The sequence below is a fragment of the Panicum virgatum genome, chromosome 1N (assembly GCF_016808335.1).
Source record: "Panicum virgatum strain AP13 chromosome 1N, P.virgatum_v5, whole genome shotgun sequence".
Classification (NCBI taxonomy): domain Eukaryota; kingdom Viridiplantae; phylum Streptophyta; class Magnoliopsida; order Poales; family Poaceae; genus Panicum; species Panicum virgatum.
The window spans coordinates 6,434,629-6,440,742 of record NC_053145.1 but is presented as its reverse complement, the minus strand read 5'-3'; positions in this window follow the sequence as shown (position 1 = coordinate 6,440,742).

The following is a 6,114-nucleotide window of genomic DNA, read 5'->3' as shown; positions in this document are numbered from 1 at the left end:
AACTCTCATCAGCGAACAGGAGCACAGAGCATGAATAACTATCTAGTAGTTTGCAGTATACTACAAGTGTGAACAGTAGGCCCTAGTGAACAGGCTCCCGAATCCTGATTGCTTCATGTTGTAGTTTTTGTGATTTACAAGTGTGAGTTATGTTTTTTTTTTTACAGATTTGCAGCCCATATTTAGAACAAATGCAATGCAGCAAAAATTCCCCAAATGAATGGGAGTGTGATTTCATTCATAATTTGAATACAAGTGCTCTTTGAATGTCCAGAACCCGTCTCAACTCGCTTTACAAGCAACGGGAGGATAACATTATCCAGCATGGGATAAGCGCTGATTCCACTAAACCAGATTATGCGCCGCCCCTACTCCTCGTCAGATGATTCGCTTAAAGGAATCTTTGTTTCCTCATTCTCCGCAGCAGAATCCTACTCAAATAGCATAAAAAAGCTGATCAGATTAAAAAAATAGAAAGAGAGGCAAATTAATTGCACATAGTTGAATAACCAGTGCTGGCTGCACCAATGCCAACAGAAAATATAAATCAGGAGAAATTACCTTCATTTTATCCCAGTCCTTCAATTTAGAACCAAGCATGTATGTGTCACGCAGAGGCGCCCATGCTGGTTCATCTTCATCTTTGCCAGTATGCTAGAAAAGGCAGATCAAGTATGACTTACGAGATAAAGCTAAGGTATTAAGGTTAAGTCACTTAGAATGCGAATATTGCATAAGCTAGTAGCTAAATTCTGCTGCTGCTCAGACTCTCATTAGGCTAAGAATAACCACACAATGTGACTACAATATGTGAAACCAAAATTTTCGCCTGACATCTATAGTTCTAGCAAAAAAGATAGAGACTTCCACATGGCAAACAACAAATGTTTCTATCATATTTTCTAAAAGCAAACCATGTCCAAACTTAACACCAGATCTAGGGTGCCCTAAACCAGAATTAATCCACAACTAAAATTTTAATTTAACAGTTCAATTCGAGGCTGTTGAACAAGGTGCACGACCACCTGGGTGGTTTTGGTAAAGTGAAGTCAAATAAAAAGCCCTAGCCATGTCGCCTTTTCCAGGGAGAGATCGAGAAGCACAGAACAGAGAAGATGGTGCTCATGGTTACTGCTACTACACCAGTTCCTCCTCCAATGGTTATGACTGCCAGCTATAGTCAGCCATCCCATCCAGTTAACTATTAAGCAAAAAATTACAAAAGCCGAGTGGCATCCAGCAGCTAAGTATTACCTTTTTAAAAAATGATTTAAGTGCGGCTACTCTTGTTGTGACAGATTTGTTCAAGCAATGAACTAGCAAGTTAGACAGTTAATAGTTTGATAAATAATCCAGCTTTAACAACTATGATTTCATTGATAATTGATTATACACCATAAAGATATATTGTGATTGGTAATAATCCTGCCATTCAAGTATTCAACATATCCTGAGCTCCTAATGCCACATGGCAAAAATCCTAATCGCAACAATCCAAAGCCTCAACAAACAAGGGAGATTATTTGATATCCACAATACGAAGGGCCAAGATTCAAGTGTAGAATGGGTAGGGCGCTATAAAATTTGCTTGAAACTAATGTCGAGCCACAATAAGATTTCCATTGCACAAGTGCCCTATAGCTATCGCTTGAAATCAATGTCAATATACAATAAATTTCATGGCATCGGCCAACACATATAGATGTGGAAAAAGTGGTGGTGTGTTTTAGCAAATGGCATGTGATTACTGCTTGAGCAGCCATTCTGCTGATCAATTTCATTAGAACGCAATGTGTCAAACATAACTGTTTGCCATGTAAAATAAGCATAGCAGATATGCCATTGAGGTGCACCAGCACTAACTTCACTTCTGAAGACACGGGAACTTATCTCAGCATCAGAAGCAATTAAAGTTTTAAACTAAGAATGTGATTTTAAGTAAGAAGAGAAGCAATTAAAGTGTATGTTCTACAATTATGCCACTCTCTGTAAGCATGGGACATGTCTTGGCTCACATGTCAGTGAGCCATCAGCAACATAGCGCACATAAGGAGTCACCCAAGAAAAAAAACTGTAGCAGGTACCTTGGAGGAATTTAAAGATGCCTTGTTCTTGTTATCTTGATGAGATGGCTTCTCCAGTTCCGCAAGGAAGGTGCTTTTTCTTTCCTTTGCTATAACTGCCAGGAATTATCAGGAAACCATTCAGAATATTTGGATATGATCAGAGTGGCTGGTGTATCTTAAAATGAAACACGTTAAATTAAACATAATGTGTACAACAAAATTCAATACACCATTAAAACATAGTATACTGCACTGCAATTAAATGCAGCAGATGCTGTCATTGTTAGCACCTCTAAGTTTGTGTTTTCTTGAGAGATCAAGCAAGTGTGCATCTAATTTCGTTCATAGAATTTTTTTTCCTTTTTTTTTTCTCGAACACGCAGGAGAGCTGCGTATCATTATATTGATAGAAGAAGAAAAGAGTCATACATAGACCCAAAACACACCCCACACACCTCTTAAGACCTTTGCTAATAATCACCTGTTAACTAAAAACACTACGACCAACCCACACCTCTAGCCCTCACCCTGGATAGCAAGTAGGGTAAGGCCCCTGGCTCCTGCCAAGCTCCACAGGTGCGCTTCTTCAAAGGCCAGTGTGATGGCCGCAGCGACACTCGGGCTGGCCCCGTTAAAAACACAGTTGTTTCGGTGTCTCCAAATGCTCCATGCTCCAAGAATGACTAGAGAGTTCAGACCTTGCCTTAAATCCCTCGCGACCGATGCTTCCACTTTCTCCCACCAATCATCAAAACAAATGTCTTGAGGCTGAGGGGCAAGTGCGGTGAGGCCAAACCGCTGGAAGAGAGAGAACCAGAATTGTCTTGAAAACACACACCCGACAAGCAAATGTTGGATATTTTCTTCCTCTTGATCGCACAACAAACAACTGGTTGGATGAGGGAGGCCTCGTCGAGCTAGCCTGTCGGCTGTCCAGCAGCGATTGTGGGCGACCAGCCACATGAAAAAACGACATTTGGGAGGAGCGTGAGACTTCCATATTCTCTCTGCAGGTCTGAAGTAAACAGCACCCTGGAATAGGACCTCATAGGCTGATTTTGCAGAATATTCTCCTGAGTTAGATAATCTCCAAATGTGTTTATCAGGAGTCCCAACTTGCAGTTCAACCAAACTGATTAGGTCCCAAACCTCAAGGAATTCCAATAATCCTTCCACCGAAATTGCACCCTGGATATCTTCTAACCATTTTTCATTGGTTAGAGCCTCCCGCACCGTCCGCTTATTAGCCCTTCTATTGGAAACTAAAGCAAACACCCTGGGTGCAAGCTCTTGTATGCTATGGCCGTCTAACCACCTGTCCTTCCAGAACAAAGTATTTGTCCCATCTCCTACTTCAGTAATGACAGCCATGGAAATGAGACACTCCACATCTTTGCTGACCTGGATAGGCAGATTTGCCCAAGGCTTGTTTGGTTCCGTTTTCCTGAGCCATGGCCAACGTGCTCTCAAAGCACAATTCAGTCTTTTCAGATCCGAGATACCCAGCCCCCCAAGCTCCAGATGTCTGCAGACTTTTGGCCAGGAAATTAAACAATGTCCACCTCGTGCTTCTTTCCTTCCTCGCCAGAGAAAACCTCTTCTGATCTTATCGATGGCTTTTATTGCCCAGTTCGGCAGTTCCATCGCCATAGCCACATAAACCAGCATTGCTGTCAGGACAAACTGAACCTGTACCACTCTCCCTGCCCGGGTCATGAGGTCCGCCTTCCACCCCGGCAATTGGTCTGCTATTCGGTCAATTATTGGCTGAAGTTGCTCCTTAGTCAACTTCTTGATAGTAAGTGGCAGTCCTAAATATTTGCATGGGAAATCTTGCACTTCACATGGCAGCAGGTTCTATAAGGCTTCTCATCATAAATACTTTGTGGTTTTTGTAAGTCTAGCTATCATAGTCCTATACTGCTCAAAGAACAAGAATACAAACCAACCCGATATGAGTTTAATCCAGATGAGACCTAACTATGGACATTAGTTTTCTGTAATTAAAACATCACAAATTAAAATACAAAAAATAAACATAAATAACTAAGACTGTCAGAAGGTTAGTGAATAGTGAGAAACATGTTATATGGTTTCCAAAAAATGCATAATCCTCTAGATGGCACAGAAACATTTGAGTTCTTGTAGATGTAGAATACAACTATGAACAGAGTAAATCACAGAGTCCAGAGATGTATAGGAAGAACAGCTATATAGCATACTAGTTAGGTAAGGTTAAAATATATACTTTTGGCGTCTCTAGTGCTTGATGGGTTCAAATCTTTCCGAGGTTTCTGTGCCTTGCTCACCTGGAAATAAAAGGCAATTCCAATAACATCTCAGTTTGTTGCAACGAAGAAAAGTCACTAGCAATGACAGCCCAGCTTGTAGCAATGAAGAAAAGCAACTAGCAAAGCTACAGGTACTTTCGAGACTGAGATAAGATTTGTGTTCTCACCGCATTGAACAGCTGGACAACTGATCGACCAGCAGCCGGACAGTTCATCATCATGTAAAAAAAAAGGCACAGTTTTAGTCAGCAACACATTGAATTCGGCGAGGAACTGTAGCCTGAAATATGCATAACCCAAAAGAAAATGGTATTTAGAAAAGAGCATTACCCCCCTTGGTTGCAATCTTGATGAGGTCCTTCTCTTTGCTGTCCAAGTGGTCTTTAGGTAGGACATGGCCCTTCTCTGCAGCCTAAATTTCCCCAGACGAGCAAATTGATGGCTTATTAGAGTATATATAGGCATGTCTCAAGGAGAGTAGTATGAAACATGGGAGGTGGGAGGCATACCACTCGCTTCTCCTTGCGAATCTCCCACTGTGGCTTGCGCTCCTCCACCTCTTAGGCTAACTTGGCAGCGACCAATTTCTTGTGCGCCGACATAATCGGGCCCTGAGGGGAACATGTTAGCAGAGACGATCCACATGACAATTGTTCTTCTTCTCCTGTGTCCTTCTCTGCTGTTCCTCCGTCGTATCGTATGGCAGGTAACAACAAAGGACGAAATGCAGAAACCTATCCGGAACAAATGAACCTTACCAGGGGGTCGTCGGGGAGCTTCTTGCCCATGATCTTGAGGAAGGCGACGCGGAACGCCCTGCAGCCTTCCTCGAACCTGGTGACGCCCGAGCTGGATGGCCCCTCTTCCTCATCCTCCTCCTCCTCCTTGTCCTCCTGCTCCTGCTCGGAGTGGTGGGAGAGGCCCTCGTCGTCGTCATCGCGGCGGCGGCTCGGCGGGTGCTCCTCCCGCCTGTCATCCTCCTCCTCCTCCTCGTCGTCGGAGTTGTAGTCGCGGGCCCGCTTCCGGAGCAGCTTGAGGAACTTGGCGCTGGGCTTGTTGCGGCGGCGGCGGCGGACGGAGTCGTCCTGGTCGGAGCGCGCGGGCGTCATCTTCTTCTTCTTCTTGTTTCCCTTGGGTGGCGGCCTCTTGCGCTTGCTGGGGTTCGGGGCGCCGGCGGCGGGCGGAGCCGTTGATTGCACGGCGGCCATGGATGGCGTGGGGAGGGTTTAGGGCTTGAGGGAGAGGGAGAGGGGGCGGCGGCGGCGGCGGCGGTGCTCTGCCTGCTGCGGCAGTGGGCATTTTCTTTCTTGCAGCCGGCCCAAACGTTCTTGAAACCCGTCACCTGGAGCATGGAGGCCCAACTTGCTGTGTGCATAGTTTGTTTGGCGCATGGAACACGAACGTACGCACATTTCCTCTTTTTTTTCTCCCTTTCCCTTTGTTTTTTTTCCTTCCGCTTCATTCCAATCCTTGGCCCTTTCTATCATTATTTATTTAATTTATGTTTTATATACATCGTTCTAATCATTGTCTAGAGAGGATCAATTTCCGTTTTTTATTTACTTTATTTTGTTTTATAATTCTAATGCTTGCTACGTGTATCCCTTTATTTCTAGGTCTTGGTATCTTATTTTCTTTCTTTGGTTCATTTATATTTTTTTGGTTTTACCAATTTATTTTTTTTGTTTCTATATATAAAACTTTTTTTGGTTACCTTGGAGCATTTTTCTCTTATAAGCCTATAATGATTTTTCTTC